We start from the raw sequence: 15,361 nt of genomic DNA, 5'->3' as shown, positions 1-15,361 counted from the left end.
CCACACACAAGTTTGTATTCATTTATTTAATTCCAGAGCAGGATATTGGCATACAAGGCAGGGAGAGTGGATCTGGGGTCAAGTAGATAAAATATAAACAGGTATTTGTAATCACCACAGAGAGCTCCCTTCTTTCCTCTCAGAACAAAGGAGACTACAACCAGAGTGTCCTCTGCCTAATTCTGTAGGGGCTTCTCAATGGGAAACTCCAAACCTGCAGCATTTTCCCCCAAGTCTTTGTTCCATGATGGGGCAGAGTGCATTAAGTTGAAAACAATAACATAAACAAAACAACAAAAATCCCCCAAATAGGTCTAAAAGTACCAAGAAAGATTAAAACCACCTTGTTTAACAAGAGACACCTGTTTATTCCTGTTTGATAAACGGGTGTTTCTCCAATAGTTAATATTTTTTTTAAAATTATTATTAAACAAAGTAGAAATAGAATAGAAAGGACGCGAACAAGACAAGAAACGGTTGCTGGTCCTATGGGAACGCTAGGTAGAATCAGTCAAATTTTAATACTGGGAAAGCTCAAGTTTGACAATGCGGGCTGTGTGTTATTTCATGGTTTCTGGTGAACTCATCTGAACTTTGGTTTTGCATACCTGCACTGAGGCACCCTTCTCTCTTGGACCTGTGTGGTGTTTTGCATGCCCAGGGTGCCCTTCATTCCTCAGACAGCTACACTCAGGATTCTGTCAGGTGCTAAGCACAGGTTGGTGATAGTCCCACATGGTCCTCTCTTTGGTGAGCCTGAGAGTGAATGGGTCATGGGTCAGCTAATAATGCTGACCTTTTCATGCAAACGACAGCTTTATAATGTTTTATTTATTAAGAAATGTTAATTTACTTTAATTAATTAGTTAGTTAATAAATTAGTTAATTAATTAATTAGTGTGTGTGTGTGTGAGCTTGCCACTGCAATTGTGTGGACCTCAGGTCCTCAGGCCTGGCAGCAAGGGCCTTGACCTGCTGAGCATCTCACCAGCCTGGAGCAAAATGCTGACCAAAGGAGGCAGTGGGCCTTGAATGAAGGGTTTTCTTTTTCTTTTCTTTTCTTTTTTTTTTTTTTTTCGGAGCTGGGGATCAAACCCAGGACCTTGTGCTTGCTAGGCAAGCGCTCTACCACAGAGCCAAATCCCCAACTCTAGGTGCTTTCTTTTCAATCTCTTTTATTATTGTTTGAGAATTTATATAGTTGCATGTAAGGCATATTTGTTAAAATCCAGCCATTCATTGCCTCCCTTCCAATTGCCTTGTTGCAAAGCCTGTGTTACAGGAAATGTCTAGAGAATTGTGGATTATTGGAAGCCCTGGGTCAGGTCTGAGCTGCTCACATTGGCCCTTCAGGAAGACCTGGTGATTAGCGGGATCATTAGCCATTTAGTGGGTGGGAAATGCCCCATTATTTCCATTTTAAATGTATAATTAGGCCCTGTGGGAAGCAGATTCTTATCACTTCAGAAAAGACTTCAGTCCCCTTGACACCTGTCCCCAGCCCAGTAGCAAACCTAGAGGGCTCTTGTGTTTGGTGAGGATTGCCCTGGTGTGCTCTGGAATTTCTGCATTTGCTCGAGGACTCTGGGTATTGGTGTGACTCAGAGAGCCCAGGGATCCTGGCTTCTCTGGATTTCCATGAGAGAACTCCAGTCCTTCTGCAGACTTGTTTGACACGGTGTCAGTACTGCTATTGGCGTTCCCATTAGGGGCTGATTACTACTCTGTCTCATTACACTCTCACTGGAGTCTGGCCTCCAAGGTTTGCCCTTCAGACTCTTTGTCTTTACTTCAGGGAGGGAGCATAGAGCAGATCTTAGCAGAAAAGATGCTGTGCTTCTGAGTCAAGGGAGACTGTGAACTTGGGACAACTGCAGATTTGTCTGATGTTTGATGTCTGGATATGCCTTCCCTGAGATTTTTGCCCACCTCCCCATCCCTGCTACTTCCTTTTTTGCCCTCTCTTCCTGTCCTCCATCCTTCCCCACTTCTTTTCCATGGTGAAGACCATTGCTCCATAACATCTTATTACTAGACATAACAGAGGCAAAGATATTGGACCTTGTACGCACAAGACTTCACACAGGAGACAAAGATACTCAACATTCCAGGCTGAAGAGGTTGGTCCCTGCTTCCCTCTGGTGCAACCCCTCACTTTCTCGGAAAGTTTGAATATGAAATGCTCCTCAGAGAGTGTAAACGCTGAAACAAAGCTCTCACCTTAAGGGACTAAGGATGATTTATTCTGGAGCCATTTAGAGTCATCATGGTCCAGGAACACAAATTTAGATCACCCCTTATTCCAGTGTGGATGCACTTTCATGAAGTTTCATAGTTTTACAGAACAAAGAAAGTTATAATGCAACGCAAATGCAAAATACGTTGGTGGCCACACAAGCAAGGCAGTTAAAGTAAATTGGTGGGATCTTTTCTATGTCCCCACGATCCTATCTGATGACATTCTTAGCTCTTGGATTGGTGGTAGCTAGAGGTTAACTAAGTTAATAGATTCCAAAAAGTTTTTTTTTAAATCTATGACATAGATTAGTTTTGACAAAGTGGTAGGCAAAAAATTTTGGGGACTAAAACTATCAGTTAAGTAGCCGCTGGATCATCAACATTCCAACATCTCCTCACCACTGCAGTTCTAACCATCCAGTCAGCTTTCGGGGAAAGCTTCCTCCAAGAAATTCTCGTTTAATGGGCACACATGTTTAAACAGTTGGACCTCAGTTGCTGGCACCATTTTGGAAAGGGATTGTGGAACATCTTGGACAAGGGGATAAGCTGACTGCCATAGAGCCACAGAGGCAGACTGCCAGGTTCATGGCCTGCCTGTCCCTGACAACAGCCTGGTTGTCTATACGGTGGGAGCTCAGTAAACAGTGGCAGCCTCTTTTTTTTTTTTTTTTTTTGGTCAGGTACTTGGTTACGACAGTACGGGAACTGATTAGTGCAATTAATAGCAGTTCTATTAACTAGAAGCAGTCTTGAGAGCCAAGGGTACCGTTCTGGCTTCGCGCTGGGTGAATAGTTGTTGAAGATCCTGTTGTCCCCTTTCAGAATGATGAGTTGACATCTTTACATGCAAATGTCTGTGGTTGTCATTGATTGGAAGGCAGGGCCTTACCCATTGTAGCCGAGTGAAACTGATCCCATATGGACTGGAATTGGCTCCCGCTCCATTGCTGTGGACTTCTGAGCCCATGAAAAGAATGGGAAGCAGAGAAGGTCACTATGTGACAAAGGAGGTAAGGATGGACGATGTGTCCACAAGCCAAAGGTTGGTGGCATCCCGCAGAAACAAGGGGAGTGGCAAGGAGCTCTCTCTCTCTCTCTCTCTCTCTCTCTCTCTCTCTCTCTCTCTCTCTCTGTGTGTGTGTGTGTGTGTATTTGTGTGTATGTGTGTCTGTGCGCGCACGTGTGTGTGCACGCACAGCCCTACTGACACTTAGGCTCTAGACACTCACCTTCCAGAATGCTGAGAGAATGAGCATCTGTTGTGAAATCCCCCATGAATGGGCATGTGCTGTAGCCACTTTAGGGCACTCACACTGAATCCCTTGCTGCTCTCAAGTTGGCCCAAGCTCAGTGGGGATAAAATTTCCACACAGAAGGGGAGATGCTTGACCTGAGATAACCCCTGTAGATCCTGTCATATCTCTCAGCTCTCTGGGTTGAGTGGTTGTATATCCCGGGGCCCATTTGTAATCAGGACCCTGTTCTTAAGCAAGTGCTATATATGATAGGATGAGCAGCCAAGTCTTAGTAGGATGCCTGCTGCTGGAGCCACTGCTGTAGCTTTTCCTGGGCGAGTGGCACTGAATGTCCTGGACGATTTCTGTCTTCGTGCTAGACACAAGGTAAATCCGCTCACCCCCAAGACTGCACAGTGTGTGTCTCGTTCCTCCCCTTCTGTTTATCACAATCTGAGAATTCAGGATGGGTCTTTATGTACAGAGCTCTGAGTACTGTTCTCTGCCAGTCTAGCCTCTCTTCTCTCCACTTCCCCAAAGTTTCATGTCTCATTCACGTCAGCATAGAGGAGACATGGCTGATGGTGTAAGAAGTCCTTCTTAACTCCCCTGGGAGCTTGCCAGAGCTGCTTAGAAGGGCAGAACTTGTGGATTTCTGCCTGTAAAGGCAGGTCCACTCTGAGGAGAAGGGAGGGGCCAAGAGCCTGAGGGGTAGAAGTGAGCCCAGCCTGCTCTGCACTCCCTTGTGTTTCCAGTGCATATTCTATACACAGTTTTGTTTGTTCAACTCAGTTTTCGGTAGCATCACTCTGGGCCCCCTTTGCTTGTGGTTTGAAATTTTGAGATAATGCTAAAGTAACCCCTGGAAAGGGGTGGAGCTGGGAGATGTAGTTTCTTCTGTTCAAGTAAATCACAACTTTGTAAGTGGTGGAGGAGGTAGTTGCAAGGTTAGCTATTTTCCTCTTTGGTTTTCTTGTATCTTCTTCTTTGAGGCCAGGGCCTTGGGGAGGGATCCTGGCTGTTTCACACTGCACACCTTAGGTCTTTGCAGGGGAAACAATAGCCATTCTCTACAGCACTCCCTCCCTTAGCAATGGGACCTTGGGAGACATTTGGTATCCAAAGGACAGCACTCAGCAAGAAAGTTCTTTGCTCTGGCTTTAGTTAAATTGACTGAATGACCTCTAGACATTTATTTATTCATGAGTTGTATTGGAAATCCATTGGAATTGAAGCATTCCCTTCTGGAGGGTAAAGGAAGCTCAGAAGATTCAGGAAGCTTAAGAAACCATTAAGGCTTAGGATTCTCGAAGGTTATGACACTCAGGTCCTGTTCCAAAGAGCAATAAGATGAGAACAATTGCCCTGGGGGTCGGGGGCAGCCAAGATGAATGGTGCTTCATGGGTGGAGTTGCCTGCTAGTTGGGCTGAAAGCTACAGGTTGTAGCTATTTTGAGTATCACCCATGCTGGAGTGGGTTTTCCACTGATAGAGTTGTCTGAGTCACTCGGCTGTTCCTGAATATACATGATAAGGGAGACCTGGCTGGAATGATTGTAGTTGGAGACCTACATGAGGTGAACACACATTGTTCAGGTCTACCCAGGATAGATCACGCAACATAAGCTGCTAGACATTCATGTAGGTTAAAAAGTAGCAGAAGTCACCCTATGTTAACATAACCAGAACTAGGTAGCTAAGGGAGCAAAACTAATGCTGTGTATTGGGCACAGGTTCTAGAGGACCCAGGGGAGGAAGGATGTTCGTCATCCTCGCTCCTTATCCCTGCACCTCTGTGCTGATCTGTATACCACCAGGCAGGAATTCATCCTACAATCCACATATACACTGGTTTACTGGCCAGATCCAATACATCAGGAACCTACAGCACTACAATGACCTCACTGGCTGCAGGTAGGACACCGCCAGTACAGAAGTTGCTTAAAGTTAAAGGAGAACTATCACTCCTGTAGGGCCTTTTCACTCTCCAGGAGCCTTGCGTGAGAGCTCGGGTCTCCTGGGTCCCACAGTTCTTACTTCAGGGCTCAGCAAAGCTCCGGTCAAATGTACTCATTGGTCGGAGCTGCCTTCCTTGCTAACTGAGGTGCCGTTCTTTTATTTTCTGCCACAGTGAAATTAACACTTAATTACGGTGGCATGTTTTTCATCTTGTGATACACAGTGCTGACCCATGAAGGTACAGGGAAAACATAAACATGTGTTTCCACCTCTCTGCTGGAATAGGATGCTTGTTTCCTGCGGGGAAGTTGTGAGTTCCCCTGTAACACAGGTTATGTTCTGAAAGGGAAGGAGGGGGGGCTCCGATCTGTTCTGTAGTAGTTGCATTCAAATACAATGCTGTCTATTTATCTTATCTGTCTGTCTACCTGGCTGTCTCTCTTATCTATATAATCTATCATTTGTCTATCATCTACCATCTATTTATCCATCCATCCATCCATCTAATTACTATCTATGTATCTATCTCTCTATCTATCTATTATCTATCATTAGTCTGTCTATCTATAATTTGCCTATTTATTGTCTAGCTACCATTTGTTTATCTGATATCTATCATCTATTTATCTAAGGTGTGTGCATGGTTGTGTGTAGATGCATATGTGTGCAGATGTATGTATATGTCTTCACATTCAGGTAGAGTCAGAGAACAACCTCAGGCCTCATCATCAGGCATGGTCTGTGTTTTTGAGACGGGGTCTCTAATTGGTCAGGAGCTTATCAATCATGCCAGCTCTGGTGGTCAGCAGATCCTGGGGATCCTGTCCTTGTTTCCCCAAATGGCATTAGAAGATTTCTCCACTCACATTTTGATGTGAATTCTGGGAATCAAACCCACGTCTTCATGCTTATGAGGTATCCTGGTTTGTTTTCACTGACATCTTGACATAACTTAGAAGAGACTTGACATAGAGTCACCTGGGAAGAGAGAACCTCAACTGAAGAAATGCCTTCATCAGATTGGCTTGTGGCCTAATGTGTGAGAGACTGTCTCGACTGACAGTTGATGAAGCTGGGCCCAGCCCACTGTGGGTGTCATCATTCCTAGGCCAGGGTGTCTGGGCTTCATGAGAATGCCAACTAAGCATGGGCTATTGAGTAAGGCTGTGAGCAGTATTCCTTTGTAATTTTCTCTTCGACTTCCTGTCTGACTGCCAACATAAGCTGGTAAGCCAAGATGCAAGCCAAAGAAATGTTTTCCTTCTACAAGTTGTTTTTGGCTAGAGTGTTTTATCACAGCTGTAGAGAGGCAGACTAATATGTGAGGCAGACACTTTACTGACCTAGTGACCTGCTTATTGCAGTCATGTATTTTTAAAAAAGCTTTAGGAATGAGCACCAAATGGCTGACTCTTTCTAGGGTGAATATAGAAATCAGATACCACAAAACTAGGATTACATATATATATATATATATATATATATACATATATATATGTATATTTATGTATATATATGTATATATATAAGTGTGGGTTATATATATATATATATGTGTATGTATTATATATATATTATATTGTATATATACAGTATAAAGATATCACATGTGTGAAACTAAGTGCACACACGCTAATATGTATATGTGTATTTATAAAATCATCAGTGTGTTCCATGTATGTATGCTTATGTGTGCATGCATGCATGTATGCACATGTTCTTGGTGTGCATATGCATGCGGATATATGTGTCATGCATGTCTGTATGCATGTAAGTGTATTTCTGTGTTGATGCTACTTAGTCATGTCCTCAACGCCGTAACCGGTCTGCTTCTCAGTGTCACTTTAGATGGAGCTTTGTGTCTTCTCCTTCTGGTAGGAAATGATGGACAAAAAGTGAATATGGTCATAGACTGGAGACTCCAGCAGAGTTCATACATACATGGTGGGTGTGGCTCTGTACTCAGTTAGAAGCAGGTAGTCAGGTCTCTGCCCTCTTGTCTATGAGCCAGAGAAGGACACCGTTCCTCTCTTCTCTCCTGCCCTGGTTTCCATGAAGTGTCCTCGTGCTGCTCCTCAGAGTTGCTGGTAGGACGCTCCCTGCCTGATGCCACAAGAGTCAGACCTGCACCCGGAGAAGCCCAAGTGGGCACAGCTTGTATCTGCTGGTCCCGAAATCCAGGTTAACTCCAGCACTCCTGCTGATCACGTAACAGAGCTGTGCTGTCAGTTGTGGGGGTATAATTGATCGTTCCCACCTGCCTTGTAAACCTTGGGTAATAATCCTTCTGGTCCAGGCTTCAGATTATGGCAATAAAGCAAGTTTTGCTACTCCCTTGCCCTGGGAGAGAGCCAAAAAAATTTTAGTAGATAACATTAAAAGGCTTTTAATCAATGAACCATAACCAGCTGAAATGGGCTGAAAGTGACATTGTGACTGAACGGAGGATGTTTGAGGAACTTTATCTAATAACCACCATTTGCCACAATAAAGATTTCAAATCAAAGCTGATAAGTAAAGTTATTTTCTTTAAATCTGCTTCTGCCAATAGCCCTACACATCCGTAACCCATTTTACTTCCGTCTCTTTTACAGAGAGCGGAGGCAAAGTATTTCTATTCTCCCCAATGTCCCAAAAGACTCAGTACTGATTCTTTTGGGCTCTCCGTGGAAGGGTACTTTTAAGCCTAAACCCGCAGGCACTTTTTGTTGGGGGGGTTGTGTGGTGTTCAATGTCCCCATTTGTGTGTCCAGCTTGTACTCAGTTCTCACATCACGTTCTTTTATCCGCGTGCTCGCCCACCCCGAATCATTTCATACAATGTTGTACCCGCTTTCTTTTGCCCACGAGGGGCTTCTGTTCTCTTCTTGTCTCTTGGGCTTCACAGAAAGGGTCTTACCCACAAGTCCCCTGAAATAATTGACAAGGTAAAGCACATCGTTGGGTGACCAGCAGGGGTTTTCAGAGCTAACAGGCACAGAAGAAGAAATATTGGTAATATATATTAAGTAATGGAGTAGTCCCAGGACTAATAATATATGAAAATAAAAGTAAGAAACCCATCTCAAATAACAATGCATGGGCGCGCACACACACACAGACACACAGTCCTTTTACACAAGCATGCACATGCACTCAGGAGTTCACAGTTCATAGACAGGTGTCATCTTCTTCTGTGTTCTGACTGTGTTCACAGCTGGCTGAACTTATTGTGGTAAAGACTGCCACCTATTAGATTACTAAACCCTGCCTTGCCTCCTGGGCATCCAGCTCAGTGATATTGCCTGGCATCCGTGGACTGGATGCCAATGGAATGGTCTGTGTATATGACTGTATTGCTGGCAGCCTCCTCTCCAGCCCTTCGTGTCATTTCTCCCCTCCTTTCTTGGCTAGCTCTTTGGGTTCTTAGGCTCAAAGTAGGGCAGAGTTATGGAGAAGGGGAAACCTGGGTACCAGGAGACAATGTGGAGCCATGTTAAGAAGGTAATTGCAGCCAGAGGGGAGGTCTGTGCCCTGGGCTGGCAGCTGATACTTCAAAATGCTCTTGTCTGAGTCATTTATTGACTTCCTCTTCAGAGATAACTATACTTAGAGAAGCAATCCTCTCTTTACCCCACCAGCAGGAAAGGAGCTTCCTGTATTTAATTTCCACATTTCATTTTTCATTTTTGTAATGTATGCCTCATGTGTACTCACGGTTGTGTGCACATTTTTGTAGAGCCTGAAAGACTGGTGTCAGTCTCGGGAAGACCACCCTCATCATCGGAAACAAGGTCTCCGATTGTCCTGGATCTCACCAGTTAGGCCAGATAGGCTGGTCCCCCAAGTCCCAGGATCCACCTGTCTCTACACATCAGCACCGGATTAATAATATACAGTGTTCACACACACTCCTGGCATTTCCTTCATAGTAAGAGCTCAGACTTATGGACTACAAAGTTAAAATAATCAAGGGGATGGAGAGATAGCTCAGCGGTTAAGAGCACTGACTGCTCTTCCTAGACATCCTGAGTTCAAATCCCAGCATCCACATGGTGGCTCAAAAACATCACTAATGGGATCTGATGCCCTCTTCTGGTGTGTCTGAAGATGGCTACAGTGTACTCATAAATAAAGTAAATAAATAAAAAAAAATCGAATGCAGGGTTTTTGTGGCTTTCATAGGGTTGCCTCCTTCTCTTCTCTTTCTTCTTTTTTTCCTTTTACTCCTTGTCTTCTAAAGCTTACATATATATATATATATATATATATATATATATATATATATATATACTTTATGTGTAGGGGTGTTTTATTTGCATGCATGTATATGTACCTTAAGCATACCTGGAGCTCAGGGAAGCCAGCAGAAGGTCTTCATTAAACCGGAGATACAGATGTGTGAGGGCCGCCATGTGGGTGCAAGACATCAAACCTGAGTCCCCTGCAAGAGCAGCCAGTGCTTTTAGCTGCTGAGCCGTCTCTCCAGCCCACAGTGGGGTCTGATCCTTAATGGCAGAAGGGATCATGGCCAGTCTTTCTCATCTGGTAGGAGGTGGATGCCAGAGTGATCATGAGAACTGCTGAATTAGAAAGGAAGGATGGGGTAGAAGGCTTGTTTCCTACATCCTACAAAGAAACGGCATCTAGATTTATAGTTACTGGAGAAACAGGGACAGCCTCATGCAAACATCAGTCACCACTTAGAGTAAAGGTCGACTGGATTGTCCTCTTCTCTGCTTAACAACACTAAAGTAAATGGCTCATAAAGTAGAAAGAAGTCCCCCCACCCCTTTAACAGGAAGAACTTAGATGTGCAAATGTTTTGACAATTGAAGGGTAGGTAATGAGAGAAACTTGATGCCTGTTTTGACTGAAGGTTTACAAGGCTTCAGTGAGCATTTGAGTTGGGAACTGCAGTGGGTGTTTGGATTGGTTACCTCTGTCCTCTGTCTGGTGGCTTGCACTTATGGAGTGCCAGCAGTCTTATGAAGATCAGAGTGTGTTGTGGTTAAGGTGGGATAACAGTAGTTTAAAAATCCGTTAATGACTAGAAATTGGAGAAAGGGGGAAAGTGGCCACTATCTGTTTAATGAGATCTGGAATTTTCCTTGAGTTCTTTTACAGTAAGATGCTGAGTTTTGTGCAGCAGGCAAAATGCTTCGCTCTAGGCAATATTTTAGCCCTCCCTGTTAGTTAGAAAACGAAAAACCGAAAAAACACCACATGAGCAGCAGACAAGCTCCAAGACTGCGTCTTTTTATACAGCTCAGAACCCAGCTGCCTAGGGAATGGTACCACCCACAATGGGCTTGACCCACCTAAGTCAGTGAACAAACAAAGCAGTTCCTCATAGACATGTCCACAGACTCACAAACCTCTGGGCAGTGCAGCTGAGGCAGGGGCATTTAGATACTTGGGTTTCTTTCATCTTGTGGCTCTCTTCTTTCTTTCTTGACTTAGAACCTTCTGTTTGGTTACTAGGTGTGGGAAGGGAGCCCACCCAGGAAATGTACTAGAGAGTTGAGCCTCACCTCTGCCTCAGGTCCTCTTGTTGGCCCTGTGGGAAGCGTTAAGTTCCTCCTCTCTTTCTGTTCCCACTGCTAAACGTTATAATCACTGGGTCATTAGCACTCTTTCGTGTACATGGAAGAAGTACAGTAGTGACTGTCATCTCCTAGGTAATGCAGACTGTCCATCCTTCTCTTGAGCCTGTCCAGGTCACTGTGACTTACAGTGATAGAAGAGCCAGAAGCTGTAAGCATAGGCTCCTGTGAATCTGTGAGGCATCAGTCCTCCCTCCTGCCCTTGGAGTCTATTCTAGTTTCCTTTCTGTGGCTGTGATAAAATGCTTAGATGGAAAGTAGTGTAGGGGAGAAAAATGTTTTGACTTCAACTTTCATGTCATGGAGGGGAACTACAGAGTAGGAACTACAACAATGTCTTGAGGCTGATGCCACCAAGGGACTCTGCTTGTTGGCTTGCTCCAGCTCAACTAGCTTTCTTATACATCTCAGAACGACCTGCCTAGGGAATGGTGTTGCCCACAGTGGGCGTGGCCCTCCTAAGTCAGTCAATAATCAAGGCAATTCCTCATAGGCCTGTCCAAAGACCAACATAGTAACATAATAAGACATTTGCTAAGCCCCCACTCACGTGTGTGACTGTCTGTCTGTCTGTCTGTCTTTTTCTCTCTTCAAGTGATGCTGAGTTGATCAGAGGTCATAGTTAACCAATTTATGCTAGCTACAGCATGCATCTTCCTTTCTTGATTCTGTAGACTCATAAATGGTGCAGAGATTTGCCACATGGTGAATCATACCTGGATCTCACCAGGAACTGATTTAGATGAGATTTTTGATTCAAGAGTGATTCAGCACTCTGAAGTACTTGGCTATGAAAATGACAAGCATTTTGAATGCAAGAGGGTAGAATTTGATTGAGTTGTGTTCTCTTTAAAAAAATACTGTGACATTTGTTATGTAAATGGCATGGTGGGTTCCATGGGAAGGAGGAGGAGACAAATTACTCTTTAGAAAGAACTTTATGAGGAAAAGGTCAGAACCACAGACAGCCATTATAGTCATGATCAGGCACTGAAACAGCAGTGAAAACCCTCTGCCCCTGATGGGGAACTTCCTTAGGAGAGATGGTCACCAAAGGGAGCTGTTTTGTCCTCACTCTTTCGGCTTCAGTGGCTCAGCATGGGCAGCCACAGCTTTTGTTCTGGGAAACACAAGCTCTGACAGAGCCCCTGAAGTGGCGCTTCAGGATCTAACACCCTCTGGAAGACCAGTCTTACAGCTGGTCCTAGATGGGCTCTGCTCCATGCTGGGGACAGGGTCTACTGAGTGAGCACTGAGACATGGAATCTAATCCCCAATCAATTGTTTTAGAAGTGTTTTCTTTTTCTCATGCATCACTTTAGAACAGGGCTATTTATCAAGGACCACTGGTACATGTAACTCATCAGCTAAGGAAAATGTTCAAATGGCTTTCTTTCAGACTAGCAGAATTTTAAAAGGCTGTTATTTAATTACAGGCAACTCATGAGAGGGAGAGATAAGACTAATAGAGCATTTTATTTAGTGGGGGAATGACACCTGAGGCACAGCAGACACATGTGTGTGTGTGTGTGTGTTTGTGTGTTTGTGTGTTTGTGTGTTTGTGTGTTTGTGTGTTTGTGTGTGTGGTGACAGCAGTAACACTGTCAATTTCTCCCTGTCTACTCTTCAGGTTTGATGCTAACTTGGAACTTTTAATGTGACTTCAACCTCTCCCATACAAATGTGCCTCCTTCTCTTTCCCGCATCCTTCTCTCCTTTTCTCCGTCCTCCAGGGAGGGATACCAGCTTTCAGTTCTCAGGGTAAGAAAGCTCAAGTCTTGAAGATGCAGCCAGTCTTCTCGGTACCTCAGAGGCTGCAATCAGAACATGTCCACCTCTGAATTAGTTTTCTTGATAAAAGAGACACTCTGTTCTGAGTGTAAGCGCAGAGGCATGTAGGGTGGACCGGTTTCTGTGAGAGAATATCCCTTCCGACAGAGAGACAGACACAGCAGAAGGCAGGGCATGAAGGTTGCGATAGACCATATCCTGATGGGGACTGGGAAGATAGCTCAGTGGGCAAGACCCTTTGCTCAGCAAGCCCAAAGAGTTCAAAATCTCTCTGCACCTTTTTTAAAACTCCAGGCATGGCTAATCATGTCTGCCACATTGTAGGGTGGAGGCAGGTGGATTGCCAAGAGTATCCTGCCAGAAACAATAGTCAAAATTTTGGGCTGTGGTTCGCTGAGAGACGGAGAGTAGTGAAGAAGTGAATGCACATTCTATTCATCTCTGCACATATGTACACACCTATGTGCCCTCGCACTTGGGAACAGGCACTGAACTCTTAGGAACACATGAATGCCTGCAACCACACCCCTGTTGTACACTGAGTTCAGCCGCTCTCTAACCTATGTGACTGAGTATTCTAGGAACACGAAATTTTACATTCTCCTTGTCTTGTAAACCCCATTTTCTGTTCAGTTTACAAACACAAGAAGCTAAACTTATGATTTCCCAGGCTCGGGATGGTGTGTCATGGCTTTTGGTCTTTCTGGAACAGCATCTGTCTAAAAGTCCTCAGGTTCCTTGGCTAAAATGACACTTCATTTGCATATAACCCATGCAAGCCTCTTGTATACTCTAGTCATATTTATATGTGTGTATGTGTGTGCGTGTGTGCATAGAGACATGTAAGTTCAGAGGCTGGGGGAGTGCAGAGCGTGTTCTGCTCCTTCACTATCTACTTTCTTCCCTTGTGACAGGGTCCCTGGCTGAACATGAGGTCAGGCTCACTGTCAGGAAGCCCCAGTCATCCTCCTGTTCCCATACCAAGCACTTTTGTTTGCATGTGTGACCATGCACATGAGAGACTCTGCCATCTCTCCAGATCCTCCTACATTTTAAATACTCTCTGAATTACTTTTGTACTTAATTAAATGAAATCATGAGGGGCTGTTATTTAGGAGATGACAAGAAAAATGGTTTGTATGTGTTCAATACAGATATGGTATTTTAAAAATCACTTTTATTAGTTCCTTGAGAACTTGGTACATTATATATTGATAGAATTTACTTCTCACTTCTCTTCCTCCCAGATCCATCCCCACCTAATCCCTTCTCCCAACTTCAAGCTCTCTTTCTGCCCTCTGTAATAACCCACTCAAGTCATTTATGCTGCCCTTAAATTCGTGGGCATTGGGCAAGCCACTGGAGCCTGGCCAGCTTAGCCCCAGCTATATCTTTGTAGAAAACTGACTCTCCCTTTCCTATCACCTAGGGCTGAGGGATAGTGGTCCTGTCGTGTATAGAAGACACTGCTTTGTTCTGGTTCTCGCTGATATCTGTATCTTATATTTCCACTCCCTCTTTCTTGAGGCTCCCGAAGACTCAACTCCTTCCTTTTTTGCCTCTCTCTGTGAGTCTGTGTATTTGCCTGTTTGTCTATAGATGTCCCATTTTACATTCAAGCACACACATTGTGGGGGGGGTGTCTTTACAATAGACTGCTGAAGGTATCTCACTCCAGACAAAATGCTGCAATGCAGACATGGTGTAGCTCAGTACCAGAAAGAAATAGGAGATGTTGAGAAATCTACCCAGCTGTTCCTAATGTGAGGTGAAGTTAAGACTTCTGACACAACCTTCTGTCCCTACCCTACGGGTTTAAGATACACAATGTCACAGTACAATGTTCAAAGTTTGGAGTATGAATAGCAACTGGATCCTGTGGGCTGTAATCAATGAGTTCATTTGTTGATGGATGTGTATGAAGGTGGCCAGAAACTAGGAGATAGGAAATTAAGGGACTTGGTCATTTGGGACATGTCTTGAAGGGTGTTTTTTTGTCCTTGGTCTCTTCCTGTGTTGGTGCTTCTTGGATGCCAGTGAGGTTAGCAGTTGAGCTCTATAGTGCCCATTTCATGGTCATGTGACCATGGACCAAAACCTATGAAACCATGAACCAAAATAAATTTGTTTACTATGTGAGTTGCTAGGCAACTTGTGTGATGAATGGGATTAACATGAAAGTGGCCAAAAGTGATGCTGACCATACCAATTTAGGTCCGGATTTGATGTAGGAGGACCCATGACAATCCTCTAAACTCTTTTTCAGGAGGCTGCATGCTAAGAGAAGACATAATGTTCCCAAGTGGTTTTATCCAGAAAATTCTGCCAATATATCTGTTGTCTTAGCAAATGAAGAACCTTTCTGCTTCCTGGTCTGGTCCTTTTCCTGACTTTACTTCTGTGTTTTTAATAGACTTTTATATCATATGAACTAGTTGGAAATGAGTATTAAAAAAAGGAAGGAAGCTATAAATTTTGCTTCAAAATCAATAAATTACACACTTAAAATAAATGGATTTTTATGTATGTAAATTATACTTCAATAAAGCT

Source organism: Rattus norvegicus, chromosome Y, assembly GCF_036323735.1.
Source record: "Rattus norvegicus strain BN/NHsdMcwi chromosome Y, GRCr8, whole genome shotgun sequence".
Taxonomy (NCBI): Eukaryota; Metazoa; Chordata; class Mammalia; order Rodentia; family Muridae; genus Rattus; species Rattus norvegicus.
Note: the sequence above shows the minus strand (reverse complement) of the source record.